The sequence below is a fragment of the Oxyura jamaicensis genome, chromosome Z (genome assembly GCF_011077185.1).
Source record: "Oxyura jamaicensis isolate SHBP4307 breed ruddy duck chromosome Z, BPBGC_Ojam_1.0, whole genome shotgun sequence".
Taxonomy (NCBI): Eukaryota; Metazoa; Chordata; class Aves; order Anseriformes; family Anatidae; genus Oxyura; species Oxyura jamaicensis.
Genome location: NC_048926.1, coordinates 5,974,717 through 5,997,574, shown reverse-complemented (window position 1 = coordinate 5,997,574; position 22,858 = coordinate 5,974,717). Strand labels below are relative to the sequence as shown.

Here is a 22,858-nt window from a genome sequence, read left to right as displayed (position 1 = left end):
GTCACTGAGACAAAATTCCCATTAACTTTAGAAAGGCCATGATATTACTACTCAATTATCAGTACCTCATGTAAGTGATTCAGTTTTTAGATCTGCCATTGATGTAAGCTGCCAAGCAGTCTCAACATGTTTCATTGCTAACAAAACAAAACCAGTGTGGAAGGTGAATTTTTTAGTTATTGACAAAGAGGGAAAGACAAGATGTTAGCTCCACTCCTACATAAAATCACAGAGCTAATTTTTAATATAGAAGAATGTTATTTGTATTTGTATGATGAGCAAGATGAACTTGACCTATAATAAAAAAAACATCAATTTGAGGGATTCTTCAGGATACTGCACAAGTGCAATAGGAGCATACATACAGAGGAAACACAAGCAGGCTCAATTGTATCATATATCAAGGGCTTGGGTGGCTCTAGAGTGCTAAGGCTAATGAGATCTTTGAGCTGATCTCCACCTATGCTCTAAAACTGATGTCTGAGTCCAGATCATATTAGACACATATTTATGTTTTACCCGCTATAGGCATGCCTTGTGACTAGCTCTCCAGGATAGGTTGTACGGGGTCTGGCTGGGATGTTAACTTTTCCCCATACAGTGCTGCGCTCTGCACTTGTAGCTAGAACAGCAGTGGTATCACACCGGTGTTGTGTCTGCTGCTGAGAAGTGCTGGCACAGCATCAGGACTCTCTCTAACCCTCCTAGGGGGTGGGAAAAAAAACTGAGAAAGAAACATCACCAGGGCAGCTGATCTAAACCAACCTAAGCGACATTCCATACCATATGATGTCACACTCAGCAATAAAAGGTGGAAAAAGGAAGAAGAGGGGAGGGGTGGGCTCTCGTTGCGAAAACGTCTGTCCTCCTCCCGACCACCGGCTATGTGCGTTGAGGCCCTGCTTCAAGGACGTGGTCAAGCATCACTCATTTGCGGAAAGTAGAGAGTAATTTCTTTCCTCTACACTTCCACATAGCCTTTACTTGTTTTACTTTGTTATTCTCTTTCCCCCTCCCTCATCCCCTTTCCTTTTTCCCTTTAGTTGAACTGTTTAATTAATAATAATATTTCCTTAATAATATTTTTTTTTTTCTCTTTAATTAAATTATCCTTCTCTCAACCCGTGAGTTGTTCTTTCCTTTACTTCTTCCCTTGCTCATCTAAGGAGGGGGAGTGAGAGAGCCGTTGTAGTGTTCAGCTTCCTAGCACAGTAAAACCGCCACATAGGTCCAGACTATAGCCTCACTGGCATAAATGTTTCTGCCTTTAGCACTGGAATTCTGGTCATTGAAAAGCTTTCAGAAAAAAATTAAACTGTGAACTGGGGAAGGAGTGTAAGTGGAGTTGTTGTCTGTGAGTATTTGAGATAAGAAATGCAATAACAAACTTAGTCTGAATGTAGTGAGAAGACTGCTGCAGTTTATGTCTAATCACATATTTAGCAACATTTGCAAACAAGATTAGTTAATTACACAGCTAAATGGAGCCAGTACATGTGCATGGCTATGCCACAGGAGTTATAAGTAAAGAAAAACAAGCTATGTTTTTTAGATTCAGCTGAGCTACAGTAAGAAAGAAGTTGTAGGAAAGGCACTCTTATCAGAATACCACCAACACAGATAGACAATATGACTATTTGACTGTTAGAACAATTTTTTAAATAAAATTACATTGCCACACAGATGTTCCATTAAATAAATATTATTATTGACAGGCGAACAATAGTCTGATTTTCCTGGAAGTTGAAATGGTCAAACCAAAATTCATAGCTGCAGCAAATATGTTCAATTTTTCAGAACCCTGGAGATAATCATTTAATGCAGTAGCCATCAGCCTAAAATGATAAATATAGCAGGCAGACAAAGGTAGATCATTTATATGAAAACACTGGAAATTATGCAAAACTTATTAAAGAAAAAAAAAAATGTAGAAGCTTTTCCTAGATCTAAGCACCTCTAGGTGAGCTTTACCAAAGCACAGGCAGCTCCGCTTTGAATATATACAGATATGCCTTCAATGAAACCTTTTATTAAACTTAAATTGAGGAACATTTTCTCTAATGGTTTTTGGAAAGGTGCCCTCCTAGACCTGTTGCTAGAAAACAGAGAGGGTCTGGTGGGAGATGTGGTGATTGGTGGCCGCCTTGGTCATAGCGACCATGAAGTGGTTGAGTTCAAAATTTACGGTGACAGAAGGAAAAGTGCCACCAAAACCTCATCCCTAGATATGGGGAAAGCAGACTTCAGGCTGCTCAGGGAACTAGTCAGCAAGGTCCCCTGGGAAACTGCTCTTGAAGGCCTCGATGTCCACCAGTGCTGGTCATTCTTTAAGCGATGCCTCCTAGAAGCACAAGATCAGGCAATTCCTAAATATCGCAAGTCAGGCAGGCGGGGCAGGAGGCCGGCGTGGCTGACCAGGGACATTCTAATGGAGATTAGGCGGAAACAGAGAGTGTTTTGCTACTGGAAGGAGGGCCAGATGTCATGGAAAGAATACAGGGATGCTGTTTGTGTTTGTAGGGAGAAAGTTCGTGTGGCCAAAGCACACCTAGAGTTGAAGCTGGCTGTGTCTGTGAGAGAAAACAAAAAGGGTTTTTTTAGATATGTGAATGGAAAAAGGAGAACTAAAGAATACATAGGGCCGCTCCTTGATAGGGAAGGTCTCCTCACAGACAATGACATAGGCAAAGCAGAGACGCTTAACGCCTTCTTTGCCTCTGTCTTCATTGCCGATGATGGGCTTCGGGACCCAGGGTGCCCCGAGCTGGAGGACCGGGACGGTGGGGATGACAAACTCCCAACCGACCCTGAACGTGTGCGGGATTTGCTACTCCACCTGGATTCCTACAAGTCCATGGGTCCGGATGGGATTCATCCCCGGGTGCTGAAAGAGCTGGCGGACGTCATCGCGGAACCTCTCTCAATTATTTTTCAACAATCCTGGGAATTTGGAGAGGTCCCGGTAGACTGGAAGCTGGCAAATGTCGTGCCGATTTTCAAGAAGGGTCAGAAAGAAGACCCTTGCAATTACAGGCCTGTCAGTCTCACGTCAGTGCCTGGTAAAATCATGGAGAAGATGGTTCTCGAACTTATTGAGGCGCACCTGGGGGACAAAGCAGTCATTGGTCCCAGCCAGCATGGGTTTGTGAAGGGTGGGTCCTGCCTAACTAACTTGATTTCCTTTTATGATAAGATCACCCGTATGGTGGACCAAGGGAAACCAGCTGATGTGATTTTTTTGGACTTCAGCAAGGCTTTTGACACGGTCTCCCATAGGATCCTACTGGACAAAATGTCCACCATACAGCTAAATAAAAACATCATACAATGGGTGAGCAATTGGCTAACGGGCAGGGCCCAAAGGGTTATGGTAAATGGGGCTGAGTCAGGCTGGCGGGCGGTCACTAGTGGGGTCCCTCAAGGCTCCATTTTAGGGCCGGTACTTTTCAATATTTTTATAAACGATCTGGATGTAGGAATAGAAGGTATTTTGAGCAAGTTTGCTGATGACACCAAACTTGGAGGAGTCGTGGACTCGAATGAGGGTGGAAAGGCCTTGCAGAGGGATCTGGATAGGTTGGAGAGCTGGGCGATCACCAGCCGCATGAAGTTCAATAAGAGCAAGTGCCGGGTCCTGCACCTGGGACGGGGAAACCCTGGCTGCACGTACAGACTGGGCGATGAGACGCTGGAGAGCAGCCTAGAAGAGAGGGATCTGGGGGTCGTGGTAGACAGCAAGTTGAATATGAGCCAGCAGTGTGCCCTGGCAGCCAGGACAACCGTGTCCTGGGGTGCATCAAGCATGGCATCGCTAGTAGGTCAAGGGAGGTGATTGTCCCGCTCTCCTCTGCGCTGGTGCGGCCTCACCTCGAGTACTGTGTGCAGTTCTGTGCACCACAGTATAAAAAGGACATGAAACTGTTGGAGAGTGTCCAGAGGAGGGCTACGAAGATGGTGATAGGCCTGGAGGGGAAGACGTACGAAGAACGGCTGAGGTCACTGGGCCTGTTCAGCCTGGAGAAGAGGAGGCTGAGAGGAGACCTCATCACAGTCTACAACTTCCTCGTAAGGGGGTGTCGAGAGACAGGAGACTTTTTCTCCATTAACACCAGTGACAGGACCCGCGGGAATGGGGTTAAGCTGAGGCAGGGGAAATTTAGGCTTGACATCAGGAGGGGGTTCTTCACAGAGAGGGTGGTTGCACACTGGAACAGGCTCCCCAGGGAAGTTGTCACTGCACCGAGCCTGTCTGAATTTAAGAAGAGATTGGACTGTGCACTTAGTCACATGGTCTGAACTTTTGGGTAGACCTGTGCAGTGTCAAGAGTTGGACTTGATGATCCTTAAGGGTCCCTTCCAACTCAGGATATTCTATGATTCTATGATTCTATGAACATTTTCTCTAATGGTTTTTGGGTTTACGAGAAGCAAAACTTGTTTCAAATAAAGATTAATCCTGTTTTGTCCCTCCTTGATCTTCTCCTTTAATAGAAAGTTAATTTATATTAACAAAACAAAAATATAACAAAGTAATAAGAAAAAAGGAAGAAAAATCCCCCAGCTACAATTTTACTTTAGACTAATGTTCACCTGTGCAAAACAGGTCATTTCTTCTCTTCTCGCATCAGAGAACAACCAAGGGCTGATTGATATCCTTATCAGAGTAACAGCCATTCAGCTTCTGACTATGCAGACATTCCACTCCTGAGAGCCCCTGCCCTGGAGGTGCTTGGCTGTCTTGTTTTTTTTGATTGTGATCAGACAGGGAGACTGAGCTTTGATAGACAGATACTAATAGATTTGGTCCGGTTTGTCTGCCTGTGTTTCTATTTTTCTTTCTTTGCCTTCCTTCCTTCCTTCCTTCCTTCCTTCCTTCCTTCCTTCCTTCCTTCCTTCCTTCCTTCCTTCCTTCCTTCCTTCCTTCCTTCCTTCCTTCCTTCCTTCCTTCCTTCCTTCCTTATTTTCTTTCCGTCTTATTTTGGAATGTTTATGATATGAAGGATTGTTAAGCACTTGGAAAATTCCAGTATTTATGAGATGGGAAAGGGCACTTCAACTTTTCAATTAGTTACTGAAGATGAAAATTTATGATTCAACTGGGGGATACACAACTTTCTGTGATGTTAATAAGCAGAAGTTGATGCCAGATATAGAGAAAATATTTGATTCTTAGAAATCTGTAGCACTGTGTGAGGACCTGAGCTCAATGCCTTGTTGTGAGACTTGTGAACTTCAGAGGTGTTTGCATGTAAATGTGAAGAAAGGTGTATGTCAGTCTCTTTAACTTTTCTTTTCCTTTTTTTTTTTTTTTTTTTTACAATTTTAAAAAGAGGTGTCTTAGTGGAAGCCGCTGAAGACTCCGATAGTGAACTAATGCAAACAACTAATATGAACAACGAGATCTTTAGTTGCTTTATATCAAGAGTTGACCTTATGTTTTTCACACAGAGTAAATGTTTCTGTGGATAGTATGGAATTTTCAATACGGTAGTACAAAACTAATTCTGCAGATGCAGTAAGTGCCTGGGACCTTGCTTTTCACTGTGAAAACTGCAGCATGTTTATGCCTTGGGCTGCAGCAGAGAAAGCCCTGTGAGAAGCAGGGATGGAGATGATAGGTATCCCTCAATATCTCTTCATGCTACTTCTTCAGAATAGAGATTTTTCAGATCCGAACAGTTTTTTTTGTTGTTGTTGTTGTTTTTTTTTTTTTTTTTTTAATTAATAATCAGCACCAGTAAGGAATTGAAGTGGCATTATGATCAAGTACCATTATTTTCAAAATGTGGATCTAATTCTCCTCTTAGGCTTGAATAAATCAACCGTAACCTTTCTGCAAAGTTGGGAGAGCTACTGATGTGACAATGTAGGAAGGACAGAGAATGAAGCTTATGCCCAGATGATACCTTATCCTTTACAGACCTGCTCCTGCTGTCTCTGCATTCCAGCTGTTGAACTACTAACCAAGGTAAAAAGTCCTTTTAAAATCCTGATTGATTTTCTACTGCCAATACCAATGTAGTGGAGCAAAATTTGTTTTTGTGTTTTCTTGCTTGATATCAGCAATATTACAGTGTTTTTCCCTTGTGGTTCCCAAAGATGTAAGTTTAGTGTACATACAAGGATGGCCCTAGTGAAGAAATGATACTGCAGTGCACCCTTTCAATATTATCTCTCTAGTTTTGACCTTTGTTTCATATATTTGCTACGCTCCTGGTCAAGCAATAAAACCTCAGCCACAGTAAATACATAATAAAATAAGAAGGAAGTCCATGTTTCTTTTTTTTTTTTTTTTTTTTTTTTTTTTCTGGTCAGGGTAACAAAAGCCCATTAATTTTTGCATGGGGCAAAAAATATTATTTACATTCAGTCTCAAGGGAGTGGTTCAAGTCATTGCATAAGGAATAGAATGCATAGATGAATCCTGAATTGCCCATCACTCTCAAATACTATAAGGATGATCTATAAAAATGAGGATAAATCAAAGGATCAAAATTCCCTGGGGCTCCATACTCTGTGGGCCAGTCCTTGTAGTACAACGCCAAATATATCTGTCTCTGAGGTACAGTTGAAACTTTAAAGCGTTAATATTCTAGTGGAATATGAATATCAGGAGACAGACATGAGTACTGACAGATAGCCCTCCAGAAAAATAAGATTTTTATTTTTATTTTTAATAAAACAGTGTAAAGATAATATATGCAGGTGGGGAAAATCATGTTATTTTTTTTTAGAAACATTTTTATTCTTTTGTGTGATGAAATTTATTTATTTACACAAACACACAATTATCCTTTAATGTTATGGAGAAAAGCCTCTTAGCACACTGAGACTGATGTCTTTTTTATTAATTTTTCAGCAAAAGGTCAAAAATATGTCTATTAAGTATATTTATACAGGAAAGTGTTAGGCACACTTGGTTACATAATGAGATTGACGTCCGTGTTTTGTAAGATAATGATCATGAGACACAGTCCTGATGTAACTCTGATCATGCTAATAGAATTGACTTCAAACCCTTTTGTTTCCTCTCAGTTTTTAACCCCAAACAAATTAGGTTATTCTCTTAAGAAAATTGTTTTAATTTTGGATGCTTTGTTTGAGATAATGGGCTGTAGTGGCCAAGTTTCTTTTGTTTGGCAACAAGGGAGAGCTCAGACTTTCACTGTGCTGAAACCCAGATGAAAAATCTGCATTTTTTTTGTAGAGGGCAACTTTCTGTGACATGAAAAGATTCCAGGCAAGACAAGCAGTAGAACAGGAATAAGTTACTCTGAAGTATATAAAAACTGGAAATCCACACCTTGATTTTACAAATGGCACCAACCCCCTGTTAAACTTCTTGCCAGATGATTCATCATTTGGGAGTCTGTGCTTACCTCTCACAAGCAACTAGACATTTTACACTGTTGAAGACATTCAAATGATTTGTAACTTCACCACCACTATGTCATCCAGGTGGACGTATGACTTTTTAGGGCCATTGAACACAGAGAATTTTTGCCATTTATCACAATTACCTAAACACCTGTGCTTAACAAAGTCTGTTAATCTGCTGGAAATTCAGCCCTTAAATGGCTTCTGAAATAGTAATGATAATAATAGTGTTTAATTTATTAAATATATAATTTCTCTTTTAGGCTGAAACTTTGGGAGTTTCATAATAAGGTTAAAGAACTAACCTGTATTTAGCAAGAAAGGAGTGCAGCTGTGATTTCACTTAAATTTATCTATATTAGAGTTGTAAGTTTAGTTTTATTTTATTTAGAGAGTAATGTCAGCATCCTCTGAAGACAAACAAGTGTAACACCTTCAGAGTGACATAAGTCATGTTAAAGTAGGATGGGATGAATAGTCTTCTGGACATGCTGATCTCTCTCCATTGAATGAACATAGAGGTGGTCTGCCATCTGCCTTGTTACTTAAGGTGAGGAAAAAAAAAAAAAAAAAAAAAAAAAAAAAAAGTTTTAGAAAACCAGAGTTAAGTGCCATGAACCCTAAATCAAGATAAAGAGGCTAACAACTAGGAATAAGATACTTAAACATCCTAAGATTTAAATGTTGCAACAGACACAAATTTTCTTGGGGATATGTTATTCTAAATTCTCATTCCTTTGGAAAGTCCCACCCTACATCCAATCTAAATGTATAGATTTTGGTAAATTCTGAGAATTTGAGAGCTCACTGTCACTGGGAATTAAGTATATAAACACTTGTATGACTTCCCCAGATTTTAGTTTGTAGGTATTGTGAATCCTTAAAAAAAAAGATGACCACTCAAAGAAAGGCCAGGTTTTTGAAGTCTGTTGCTATCTTATCCTCCTGGAATGACTGATCTTATACCACAGAACTGCACATGGAACACAGGACTTGGCTTAGTGAGGTCCTTGGTTATTTCTTTGTAGATGACACTTATTGCCTGGATTCACCAAAAGACACAAAGGTTCCTGCAAGACTCCTGATAAATATTTTATGGTGAAGACTTCTGTATTAGTTTTAGTTGCTATATGCCATGAACAACACAGAGCATCTGATGGTTCATATCTAAATCATTCATTGACTCATAAGTAAAGATAAAGATACTAAAAGGTTGTTTTCATAAAACAAAGCAAGCAAGCCAAATATTTTCTGCATGTAATTGAAAAATTATCTCAGCAGTAAAAGATATAGAGCAGGGAGAAATGGTATGTAAATAATCAATCAATGTGAGACCCAGTATATCTTTGTCCAACAATAATACCTGGACTGTTAAATCTTTGTCACAGGTTCTTTATGTTCCTTTACAGCACTACACTGTACTTTACTTTCTGTATCTTGCACTGTAAACATATGCTTTGCTGATGGTTTCTTTTCTTTCTGGTAAAATGATGATGTTTACTGGATTTTATACTAATTTTTTAAAAAATAAGAAAAAACAAACAACAACAACACTAACAACAAAACCCAGCAATAACAGTACAAATGTAGAAAGGCCATTGATCTGGATCTGTAAATACCATTCATTGACACTCCTGTGTGAAATGAAATACTTGACTAGTACTGTTTTTTTTTTTTTTTTTTTTTTCTAATAATAATAATAATAATAAACTGACCATTGTCACTGGTGAAATGCATTGATCAGGTGCTGAGAGTCACACTGGGATACCTAACCTCCAGTAACTTCAGTTTTTAGCCTGGAATCAATTGAATATTCATAACATAAATATTCATAACATAAACTGTGTGTAGAGCTAACTCCAGCTGGCTTGAGAAACTTCAGCTCCTATTGGATAGCTAATGGCAGGATTTCCCAATGTTACTAACAATCTTCAGAGTGGTTCATAGAATGATAAATAGATTTTGAAGTCATTCAGCTCTTCAGTACTTCATACCACAGAGATGAAGACATTGCAAATACATTCACTATTGAGTGTTTAGTGTACTGATCTGCACTTTGAAGAAAAAAATCTGCTCTCAGTTTGTCATCTAAAAGAATGTCAAAATTCCTGAAGTTCCCAATGGTTATTACTTCAGTTTGTAAGAGTGATGGTCAAATTTCCCAAAGAGAACAGAGCTATAACAGGAGACATCTCAGTTAACTTCATAATGAAAATGTAGCAAAGTTTCTTTAGGTTTCCACTACTGTCAGTGGAGGGGGGGATAAATATTAAGTGTGATACAGATAATTCCAGAAATAATCCTATTCTTGCTTTCTATAGTCATATTCAAGATTAACAGGAATTATAATTCCTGTTAATTTACAAGATTTACTTAGGAATCTAAGGCTAGACAGAAGGATTCAGAACTCAATACAAGGAACATACAAAATAGTTTTGCAGATTGGGGTGCTTGGGATGGGTATTGGAAGGACTCAACCCAGTCATCTTCTAATTGAAACCAGTGAGTGATGCTCAGAACCTCCTAACATAATTGGCAATAGAAATATACTTTATTGTATTAAAAGAGAAATAAAGAAGATTAATAAAATGTTAGACCTCTCCAAATTCTTTTGTATCTTTTACTTTTTCAGAAAAGTACTTGCATATTTTAAAATGAAAGCTTGTTTAGAAAGAAAAACTTAGACATTTTTCACTTTGAAAATTTTGAAATTTTCTTTTGAACAATTAGAAAACTATATATATATTAAATAAAACTAGGTTCTCTAGTTCAAATGAGCTCTTTTTGTACAAAAAAAGAATTGTCATAAAATTCACTAGCAATTGTTCTTTGTCCCTTTACAAAGTTTTCCTTGTGTTTGCTATCAATGTCTGACATCAAAAATGATTGTTGTTTTTCCTCCAGATGTTTCACACATTTAACTGTAACATGCTATGCACACAGTGCTAAATCTCTTCTCCAAATCCCCGATTTTACTCTGTGCCTGCATCACTTTCTTTCTTTTTTTCTCCCACCTTGTGCCTTTAAACTTATCTTTAAAGTCCATTCTCTATAATTTGTTCTAAAAAATAACCTCTGTAACTGTTTGCATATGTGCTTTCCAGAGGCTGCTGCCAACAAATTATTCCCCAATGATTTGAGCCCGAGTTTTACCCATTACTGTTTGGTTCATAGGACACTTTCCTAGAACTCACGAGACTTTTAACTTCACTTTGTTTTTCTCCGCTAAGGAAAACTCAAAAAAAAAAAAAAAAAAAAAAAGCAATTTTCACTCAAGAGCAACCAATAGACCCTAGGAAAAAACTGAAATGCAACAAGGATTTTCTAAATAGAAAAAAAATAAAATAAAATAAAATAATGCACTGAACATTATCAAAAAATTGTGATACTTGTGATACTTATTAGTAAACAAATCTACTTAAAATATCAGTCTTACCATAAAACCTACACTGTGTTAATTGGATTTGATATTAAGCTAAAACATTAGTAGAGTGTTTCATTATATGAAATAGCAGTTTTTTTTACACTTGCCACTTTTCTACAGGTATGACTTATTTCCACCATAAGAGAGGTGAAAGTCTATACTAAGAACCTCCTATGTTCCTACTGAGTAATTAAATCAGTACAATACTGTATGCATATCAGAGATCACAAGACTTTTTCCTCCAGATGAAATGAGAAAGTTGAAAAACTTTCCAAATCTTTTCTTCTATCATGTTCTAACTCTAACATGGAATCTACCTGCAGTTAGCTAGGTAGAAGGAACTGGATATCTTTTTCTGTCCATCTCCTTCTCATATTTCTGTGCTATTTTTATATTCTCTTGACTTTATTATTATTATTATTATTATTATTATTTAGTTTTTACCATCTCTATCATGTTACTATGCATTAGGTTAGACAAACTTTGGAAAGAATTAAACTGCATTGCACAAATAGTTAATATTCTTTCAGGGATCTATGCGCAAAAAATCAGTTTTACTTATACACAGCCTTTTTCCTTCTTTCCTCACTCAATTACCTTATTGACCAATAAATTCATGCACTTATTTGTAAAATAAAAAAGACACATATTCTCCTTGTCTATTTTATAAAGGTAACAAAAAAGGCCTTATTTATGATGCTGATGAAAGTCTACCAAGGGAAAATTTGGCTCAAATGTTCTTGCAGCAAGTCATTGAATGAAAATAGATTTTTCTTTTTCTTAGTTATTCATTTTACCTCATTTTATTTTTCAAATATATGTTTACACATAATCTCAGCAGATGCAGAAGGCTGCCATGACTATTAAGTAAACGATTATTTCATATGTGTCTAGTAAATATTATTAGTGATAATACTTAATGTGGATAAATAATTTTGTCTCATTTCTTATGAGAAGCAAGGGTAGGGAAAGTATATATTTAACTGAAGCACTTGGAAATTAAATATGAAAAGCAAGTATTCTGAAAAGTTGATCCTAGGAAATAAAAGTAGGAAGGTTTCATAACTGCTAAACACTATTACCTGCTATTGAATTCCACTGTGGAGAGTGGATTAACAGCTGTTGTCAGAAATTGTTAGTATAATGGAATTATTTATGGTGTCATCTGTTTAATTCTTGTGGGAAATGTTCATGCAGTCTGTCAATGAAGTGCATGAATACAGCTAAAGCATGGTTTATTGACTATTCCAGATTATTTCATTTTATGTATGGTAAGACAGGGAAATTTGAAACTGTTAACCTTAAGTGTATTGTCTGAGTTTACCTACTCAATATTAGAGCTGATCTGAAACACTGTTCTCTTTCATTTTACCTCTGAGCAGGCTTCACTACCGAGTTTGTCCAGAAGTTCACATTTAATAAATACACTAATACATTTTTGTTAAAAGAATGTTATCTTGGAAGGAAAGATGGAGATTAATTCTAGTCCACTCATTGTCATCTGGTGCCTCAACAAAGCATTTTGGATAAAACTCTATGTCTGTGTATGTTCTTATTTTTCATTTCTCTGCACTTCTGCCATTGTCTCTCTTGGCTGGGGCTAGAGGCAGAATTGCAGAAATGCCACCAGAAAGGCTGTGCTACTGGGGAATAGATGAGGCATGTTGTTTCAGATTTAATTAGAAAAGTTTTGTACAGATTTGCTCTGTAGGCCACATTTCAACATTAAAGTTGAGGGCAGCTGATGCCATCTGCTCCATTTAATGCAAATTCAATGCAGCCCTTCGGCTCTTGGCAACTTACCAATATGGTCCTCAAAGTATTTGGGCAAAGTATGACCACCCCTGCTGTACTGAGTGCCCCTGTTTTGTCTCACCCCTTTTGTATCTTGTATCCTTTTGAAAATAAAATGTTGCCTTTTCTGCCTATGCCTCAGTGCTTAACCAATGGTGGATTTTTTTGTGCTTCTGTGGCTGTTCATGTATATGATTTCAAAACAAAAGCTAGTTTCTATCAGTCAAACAACCACACTCATCATTAGTCTTCTGGGACACATGCTGAAAACCCTTAGGACCAGCTTTTGAAAGAAGGAGAATATTATTTTTGATGTGAAGTTGATGGATGTTTCATGTAGAGTTTGTGACAATGACACAAGAATTTCCAAGAGCAGAGAATCTTTCCAAACCTGTCTTAGCTGTTTTATGTGATCCAAGTTTTAAAGAACATCTATGCCTCACTTCTTAATGGGTGCCAATACTGAAAAATACAAAGAGATGCCCAGGAGAAAAAGTTGTTGTTAGAAAGTAATTATTTGTCATGTTATCTGTTCAATTCAGAAGGGAACAGCCAGACAATAAGGGTCTGGATTTCTTGTGTCTCAGCAAAGCACTTCATACAGCTATTGAAAAGTAGAAAATAGCAGTGAAGTAAAAAATTATAATTAATCATCATTACCCCTTTCAATTTTTAAGTACTTGTTAATTCTGTGAAATATCATAAAAAACATGTTTGATCAGAAGAGTGATTCCTAATGGTGTGTTTTTGTTGTTGTTTTGTTGTTGTTGTTAGTTGTTATTATTTTAATGGATCCATCCATGTAATTAAAACCAAGAAAGCAACCAATTAACCAATTAACCAGAAATTTTACTTATACAGACCCAGAGCCATCACTGTTTTTGACCTTACAGTTTATGTGGCAGGTCAACCTGACTACTCTTTCATATAAGATGAGTCAAAGGGAGTGAAAGAGATTTTCCTAAGGTTACTTAGGAAATTTATTACAGACCAAAGAAACATATTCTCATGTTCACCTGCTGAGATAATGCCAATTGTATCAACTAGTGTGTGCTAGTCATGGAAATACTAGGTAAGAGGTAAGACAAGGGTAATTGCATGCCTCATATTTGAGCAAAGAGAAATCAAATGTACTTAGAAAACAGACAAAAATGGCAAGGGAGAGAGAGAATAAAATGCAATGAGTCTTCTAGCTATGAAACTTCTTGAAATACAGAATTAGGTCTTCAGATCTGTAGGTCTGAGGGCCATCGGGGAGCGCGAGCAGGAGATAGACTGGTGGAGCAACTCCCTGCAAGGCCTGAAGGAGAGGCACCGGGGTGAAACTCCCCTGATGGGGGTGGACCCCCTGCCCGGTCACTGTTGGGCAGAGAGAGGGGACCTAGGAGTTGAGGAGGAATGGAGACAGGTCCCTGCTCGACATTGCAGGAAACTCCCCCTACCACCTGCCCCCCACCTTCCCAGGTGCCCTTATGCAACAGGTTTGAGGCCCTGGAGCTTAAGAGAGCAGTGGATGAGGGTGTGGCAGGAAATTTAACCAGGAAGCCTAGGGCGAGGAATTCTGCTCCACACCTCAAGACTGCTCCCACCAAGAAGGAGAGAAGGGTGATCGTGGTGGGCGACTCCCTTCTCAGAGGAACGGAGGGCCCTATCTGTCGGCCTGACCCAACCCATAGGGAAGTCTGCTTCCTCCCTGGGGCCAGGGTCAGAGATGTTGCCAGAAAGCTTCCCAACCTGGTTCGCCCCTCTCATTACTACCCACTACTGATAGTCCAGGCTGGCAGTGATATCACTGATGAGAGAAGCCTGAAGGCTATCAAACGGGACTTCAGGGGGCTGGGACGGTTAGTGGACGGAGCGGGAGTACAGGTGGTGTTTTCGTCCATTCCTACAGTGGCAGGGAATGGTTCAGAGAGGACACGAAAAGCCCACTTGATAAACACGTGGCTCAGAGGCTGGTGCCAACACAGAAGTTTTGGGTTCTTTGACCATGGGGCGCTCTACTCGGCACCTGGCCTGATGGCTGCAGATGTGTCCCAACTGTCCCCAAGGGGAAAACAGATCCTGGCCCAGAAGCTGGCAGGGCTCATTGAGAGGGCTTTAAACTAGGTAAGAAGGGGGACACAGCATGGGCAACAAGCAGGAGGAGCTGGAAGCCATTGCGCAGCATGCAGGCTATGACTTGATTGCCATCACGGAAAAATGGTGGGACCACTCTCATGAGTGGAGTGCTGCAATGTCTGGCTATAGGCTCTTCAGAAGGGACAGGCAGCACGGAAGGGGTGGTGGAGTGGCTCTCTATATTAGAGAGTGTTTTGATGTCGTCGAACTTGAGGCTGGGAATGACAAGGTGGAGTTGCTATGGGTTAGGATCAGCAGAAAGGCCAACAAGGCAAGCATCCTGGTGGGGGTCTGTTATAGACCGCTAAACCAGGATGAGGGGACGGATGAGGAGTTCTACAGGCAGCTGGCAGAAGTTGTGAAATCATCAGCGCTTGTTCTTGTGGGGGACTTCAACTTCCCAGACATATCCTGGAAACAACACAGCCCAGAAAAAGCAGTCCAGGAGGTTTCTGGAGAACATGGAAGATAACTTTCTGACGCAGCTGGTTGGTGAGCCTACCAGCCCCTGCTAGACCTTCTGATCACTAACAGAGAAGGACTGGTGGGAAATGTGGTGGTCGGGGGCTGTCTTTGGCAGAGTGACCACAAAATGGTAGAGTTCTCGATACTTGGCGAAGTCAGGAAGGAGATCAGTAAAACCGCTGTCTTGGACTTCTGGAGGGCTGACTTTGAGCTGTTCAAGACACTGGTTGGCAGAGTCCCTTGGGAGGCGGTTCTTAAAGACAGAGGAGCCCAGGAAGGCTGAGCGCTCTTCAAGAAAGAAAACTTAATGGCTCAGGAGTGGTCTGTCCCTACCTGCCCAATTGTCACAATTTCATCAATTTCATTATCTGTCTTAAATCATTGGAATTAGTAGGAGAATTTTGTTTCTAAATCAGATTCTTAACTCTCCTGTGCACATGTGTTCTGTGTTCTTGGACTCACATTTTCATGAAAGAGAGTACCTCAGAAGGATGACTTTAGAAAGCATCTGCAAAAGTTCATCTGACAAGCTGGAAAGAAGAGGAAAAAATCTCAGCCTAACCTAGAAGTGACAGAGCTTTCTCTGAGCTGGTAAGCTTTTCCAGAAGTAGCTTTCTAAATTCAAGGAAGGACAAAAAATGTCAAGAACTATTGTTCTACCAACCTTCAAATTGAAGACTAGAAAGTATATTTGAAGATATCACAGAATTTGGTAGATTACTACATAAGAATGAGATAAAATGAGACATAGTAAATTATTTGAATTGCACAAATTTTTTATCAAATTAAACACTGAATGCTTTAGAATACAAAGGTATAAATTTATGAAATATATAGATCATATATAAAAACAAGTGAAGTTTCCAGAAAAACAGTGGTAGTGCTTACAATGAACAAACACAACAAAAGCTTTTTCCACAGGGCTGTGGATGCACAAATGGAGGAAAGGGTAGGAAAAAGAAAGTGATTCCTCTGTATACATATTAGTGTTAGGTTAATATACTGGTGCTAGTTTTCTTGATTACACTGAGCTTTGGATGAGGGCCTAATTCAAAATGCTTCTCTTTGGAAAGATTGCTGAAGAAACAAGCATCATTAGGGATGATACACTAGTTAAGGGAGATGGGGAATTTAGCTGATTGTTTCAGCTGTGTGGTTACCTAGAAATATAGTACATTATAGGCTTGCTCTTTCTGCTTTGATGTATTGTCTTTGTCAGTGGTGCCTGCCACACTCAGATAGGCACCTCTTCTTGTTTTGCAAATGTAACTGTCTCAATAAGGATAATTAAATAAAGCCCCTGAGGTCCCATGTACTACAGTTCCCATTTCTTTCTGTTCTAGCCCAGGAATCAAGTGGAGGGATCATATCTGCTCACTACCTCTCAGTTTCTATTTTGGAGTAATGTCACACTGTCTGTGCAATGCACTGCAGTATATTTTCAAGGGTCAAACCTAAAACTCTGTAAGACTGGGGTCATCTTGTAGACTCATTAGTTTGGCTAAGATACACAGGGAAAGCAAAAGGCCTGTGCTTTGTGGATATTTGTAGAAGGCACTTAAATTGCCATTACACCAACGTTTAATATTTCAGCCATTCCTATTTCTGAAGAGTGAATAACATCCTTAGAACTACTTGTCAGGAACCACAGTATGAATTAAACCAAACAAATCAAAGCAAAGACAAAACTCAGTTTCTGGAAAGACTTTCCTAAAACAATCTTTCACTGTTTCTAAATGCTAAAACACTAAAGATGATGATCAAATATACAACATGCATGTTATAATCTCCTTTGTGTTAATTGCTTGTTTTACTATGAAAGTCTTAAACGACAGTCCTAAAAAAAAAAAAAAAAAAAAAAAAATGTCCTGTTTGGATGTAAGTCATCTGGGATGATCAGTATGGTAAATTTTTAATAAGAAAATGACGCATTGAGTGATTTACTGCTAATCCCATTGCGTGAGCTGGAGAAGGCTAAAGAACAAAGGTTTACAGTCCCTTTGGAGATTTGTTTCATCTGCACATCAGCCCACAATTAATGGCCATTTAACTGTTGTTCTCCTGCTGGACATTGGTGGATTGATTCAGTAAATAAAAGTGACAGAGCAGTGTCCCATGGTGGTATAACAGAAACCGGCTGCACCTGTTATTTGTGAATCATTGCTTGCCAGGGCATTGACCTTTTCTAGTCTAGCTAAAACTAATAGGAGAAATTATGGGGCTGATTACTTAAATTTCATTATACTAACTTGTGTGACAGAGCCTTGGCTTCTTGAAATTCAGTGTGAACTACTGTGTCACGTCAACATTTTCCACCCCTCCCCTTTCCCTAAATTCTAGTTAACAGAAGATAATAATGACCAGTTGGTTAGTTAACACTCACTAAAGCAAAAAGCAATGACTACCTACTCTAAGGGTTTGCTGGGAGGAAATGACTACTGTGTAATGAACAGTATGTAACATCAAAGTCTTTTCTCTTCTTCTCTTTCATAGTGCAAAAGAGAGAAAGGGAAGATTATACTGAGAGAATTAAAATAATAATAATAATAATAATAATAATGGTGTAGCTCCTCCAAACATCTGTGTTCTGCATCCCAATCCAGTTAGAAAACAGCTGCCATCAGATAACTGAGCATTTACAGATATTTAATAACAGATTTGTCCTCTATTTCAGCTGCCAGATAAATGAGGGGAGGGGTGGGAATAGAGAGGGAAGGGGAAGAGCATGGAAAAATGGAAAAGGAAATGGAAAAATGGAAAAGGAAAAATGGAAATGGAAAGGTAGAGCACTTCCATTTCTTTATCCTTGTTGTTGGTGAAGTTAGTAGAGAAAAGACACAGTGCTCCAACTTTTTGCAGTTGGCCAAGTACTCGTTTGCTCTGCTTCTCTTTTGGGGCTGCAGCTGCTCTCTTGAAACAAGCTGGCTACAGGGATGGATTCAAAGTTGGTCCAAAGGAACAATGTGTGCCAGGAGAGAATTCAACAGGATTTGCACAGTGAAAAAGATGGCGACAGAGACAAGATGAACTGGATAGAACTACTTTCACTGTTGAATTTGCCAGCCATGCCTGGGGATGTTTTAGTGTGTCTCCAAATTTATTCAATAATATCTTGATGAAAACAAAAGCAGAAGCCAGTAGGCCTGCTCTTCTTATTCAAATTTTAAAAAGTGTAAAAGGAAGGAATAAGAATGAAGGAAAACCTCTTTGGACGCTGTTCCCTTAGATGTGCAAAATATTTTTAATCACTCTTGTGAAGCACGTAGGGAATTAGAGGGCAATGGGTGGATTGAACCTAACCTCAAAAACACAGGTATGGAATTATTTTATAGGTCATTTCTCTCTTTGCATTCACTCCACACAGCTGGAATATTGTTTCTGTCTTCATAGCATCTTCTTCACCCTGACTTGTCCTGGAGAGGAAGAGGAACATTCATGACCCATTTACATGGCAGGATATTCAAAGGAAAGTGCAGGCACCATGTGAGCTGCTGCCCTGTGGAGCTGAGTTTCAGGAGTGAAGAAAAGACAGAAAAGCATGCTTATTAAAGTTCCATTGATTAAGACTAACAAAATTGTGACCTCCTCAGTGCCAGCATTTGGCTGGCTACACTCACACTGTTCTCCAAAAGCAGGAAGACATAGGTGCAGGCAAGCTGATACAGGAGGCCAACAGAAATGTGCACAGAGCTCAGCTAGGGTAGGAAGCGCAGCATGAATCCTCACCTGCCTGAGCCTCCCGGCAGCAAAGCAGTGAGAGAACTGAATAAAAATGTGGCTGGAGTCATTCACCGCATTGCACAAGCCCTCTGCAGATAGCCAGTGTGTATGTAAGCGTGTGGCTAACAATCCTAAAATTAACGTGCTGTGTTCAAACGGACTTTGAACAATTTGCTTCCATTAGGTCAGCACTTGCTTCTCTCAGAACAGGGGGGGGAAAGCAAAGGGGATAAAGGCGCAGAAAATAAGGATGAAACTAAAGGACTAATGAAAGCCAAACACAGCAGAGTGTGTCAGGCATCCTGAGATCTCTCCAGGACAGCCTGCCAGCCAGTGCATGTCAAACTCAGCCTGTGGTGTCACTGGTGCTGGGAACCATCCCAGTGAGGACTTGCAGAGAGTCAGAAGTGGCCCGGGTAATGCAAGAACAACACCTGAACAATAAGTGATCTGGGACTGTCAGAAAATAAATAAATAAAGTAAAAAGGAAAGAAAAAAAATTAAAAAAAAAACCCTCCCCCCTCCCTCTTTGGGATGGGGGAGAGAAACGGGAAAGTGAAGTCTGTGGGTTGACATAAAGACAGTTTATTAAGATAGGAAATAATAAAAATAATAATTAATAATAATAATAATAATAATAATAATAGTGTATATGAAACAAGTGATGCACAATGCAATTGCTCACCACCCGCTGACTGATGCCCAGCCCAACCCCGAGCAGCCAGCCCCCCACCCTGGCTAGCCATCCCTATAAATTGTTCAGCATGCCGTCAGATGGTATGGAATACCCCTTTGGCCAGTTTGGGTCAGCTGTCCTGGGTCTGTCCCCTCCCAGCTCTTGCTGCACCCCCAGCCTGCCCGCTGGCAGGACAGAGCGAGAAGCTGAAAAGTCTTTGGCTTAGTGTAAGCACTGTTCTGCAACAAGTAAAACATCAGTATGTTATCAGCACTCTTCTCATCCTAACCCAAAACATAGCATCCTAACTGTTCCTAGGACGAAAATAACTCTGTCCTAACTGAAACCAGGACATCCTGGAAAGCTGAAAAGTCTGGGATGTCATGAAGCAGTCAATAACTACACTCCTCAAGCAAGAAAAGGGTTCCCGAGTGCAATGTGGCAATTTACAGAGGGACATCAGAACAGAGAATCTGAGTCAAGAAGTAGGGTAACTGTTGAAAGGAAAAAGCACAGAAAGGGGGAATAGCATAACCAAAATCACCAGTGTAGCAGTGCCAGGAACAAATCACATCTTCTAATTCACTCTGTCACACATCAGGTAAATTGACATTACCTAGAAAGCCTTCTTCACTGTGAATTGGAACAGGTCCTTATGTGAAGAGACAATCAAATTCTGGCCAGTGCCTGAACCAATGAAAAAAGCTGGGATTCCCTACACTGAAATTCTGTTGGAGGTAGAGCAATTATTAATGATGTTTAGACTACTGATCCAGGCGTTTCCTACTTTCTATTTTCCACCTTCTGTGTTTGTCTGTAATTGCACATCTGCTTGAATATACTTGGACACTTGGATTCCAGTGCAGATTATTCAAAAACACTTCAAAAACACAGGAAAATTACTCTGCATTTGGGTCCATCAGCCATTCCCATTACTTCTCCAAAAAACTTTTATTCCTCATGTTAGACATGGTGCCCCTTGGGTGAGTCAAGTCTGGCGATCTTTAATTAAATTAATCAAAGCCTAGGAAAAAATCTGTAGGGAGTATTGGGAAAACCTCTGTGTTAATTAATCACAGACAAGTAGTTTAGACCCAAAAAGTAGTTGTACTTTCTTAAAAGTGGAACAGATATGAATAGAAATATTTTTTTCAGTTGTTGTTTTTAAAGGTGAGTGAAAAAAGGTATTGTTCAGACCTTCATCTCATACAAGGTCATAAATGATTTATCCTAGTGAAGTCAAAACAATTTTAATTTTAGCCCGAGTTCCTTTCCACATTGTCTCTCAAACCCTATTACATTTTCTATTCTTGTTCTTCATTTTTTTAATGTGTTGTAAATAAAAATTTACTACTCATGAAAATAAGTAACTAATTACCAAGTCATTAATTACCTTGTGTTGAAACCAGGCAAAGTGATAAAAAGTATTTCTTATGCTTCTGTTGCACATTTCTAACATTGCAAGCAATGTTCTGTGTGCCCCAGGACCCACGGCCTATTAAGAACAAACAATAATGAGCAGCTCCACAACAGAGAAGACGGTCATCTCTTGACCACACCAACGTGATGTGGTAGGTGAGCACTTCACACACGTATAAAAAAATGTGTTAAATGGAACACCAATCAGACTTTTATAGAGCCAATGAAGTGAACTGACAGGATTTGCCAGTGGCTCTTTTTCAGATGTGTCTTTGTCTTGTCTCTACACAACCTTTCTCATTGGTCACCTTGTATCACCCTTTCACTTCATAACTAACAACAAGGTCTGGAAGTCTATTTTTATTTATTCATTTATTTATTTATTTTACCAACTTAGTGTTTTAGACAAATGTCCACAAGAGGCTCAGGTGAAACCCTACTCATACTTTTGACATGACCCTTCCAAGTCTCTGGAAGTCCCAGAAGAATGATGTAGGTCAAGCAATATAGTTTACCATCCAGACATGGAAAGATGGTCCCTGCATTTTCACAAGGTTCCCATTATCTTTAATTTTTCTGCTGTGATCCTTTCAGTCCTGTCTCTTCTATCTTATGCTTTACACTTTGCATATGCTTCTTTCTTGCCCTTGATTGCTTTTTGCCCGCTCATATTCATTCAAATTAGCCTTTTTTACTTCCAGCATATTTATTGCTAGTTGGCATGAATAACCCTTGGGTATAAATTAATTTATATTTGAATACTTTCAATTTCCACTCTAATTCATATGTTTCAGTTAAGCCCCTGATGTCAAAAAGCCTCTCTAGGGAAGACTGGATAGCTCAGGGGACAGGTAATAAGCTCCTTTGTCTTTTCCCTGTAGAGCACTGGTTCAACTGGGCCTACAGAGTGTTGGTAATAGCTGACAGTCCTTATTCTTCACTGTTTTTATAGAGTGTTGAGTTACCCAGCTCATGTCCTCATTAAAACTGGGCAAAGAACAAAGTTTTTTCTTCATATATATTTGGTCAAACACAATTTTGAACAAAAGTTCATTGAGATTATATTCCTCCTAGATGTTCCCAGAATATATCAATTTTTGTTCAGATAAATTAAATTTTAGTCCATTTTTGTTTACTTAAGCACTTGGAGAAGCTTTTGTTTATGGATAATAGCAGATTGGTGAGTGCCAAACAAGCACAACTGCAGAGGAACCAGCCTGACCTTCTTGAGCTAGATGGGGCACAAGTGCATGGTACAAGGGAAGATAGGTCCCAAAAGAGCTTATAGTCCGCATAATGAAAGGGAACAAAATGCCTCCCAACAGCACTGCCTATACATGTGATTGCTTGGGAGGAATGTGACAGGCAAGAATTGGATGCAAAGCCCGCTAAAGAACTGCCTATCTCTTTCTGCCAGGTGGGGAAATAACAGAGCTCTTTTTACAGAGCTCAAATCTATGTATCTAGGCAAATATACCGATCTTTCTTGTGCAAGGAGACATTTTAAAATGTTCTAAAATCACGACACCAATTTATTTCATACTATTTCATTCCCCCTTTCCCCACAGATGCAAAGCCTCTGCCATTTGTTCTGTTTTCACTGCTATTTATAACACCAGGGTCAACCAATTAGGCAACAGGCTGGGGAAAAGAAAAAAATAATAATAATAATAAAATAAAAAAAAAAAAGTGGCAGAGGTGACCAATCATATGGCATAAACAGTGAATCAGGATTAGTGGACATTCATAGCCAGCAGCTTGCAAGAAATCCATAGGCTCAAAATTGTTCACACAAACTGCTCAATGAGCAAGTGCAAAGACACTAATCCGTAAAGGTCACATTCTACCCTTGCAGATTCCTT

General features: G+C 39.4%; 1 long non-coding RNA gene across 1 annotated transcript; it reads right to left on the bottom strand.

The window, feature by feature from the left end:
- Window positions 1-682: 682 nt before the first annotated feature.
- LOC118156602 lies at window positions 683-19,884 on the bottom strand. Its single transcript, XR_004746330.1, has 3 exons — window positions 19,833-19,884; window positions 4,362-4,371; window positions 683-693 (listed from the first exon to the last, which is right to left on the bottom strand). It is a non-coding gene; the product is annotated as an uncharacterized LOC118156602 (long non-coding RNA).
- Window positions 19,885-22,858: the final 2,974 nt, after the last annotated feature.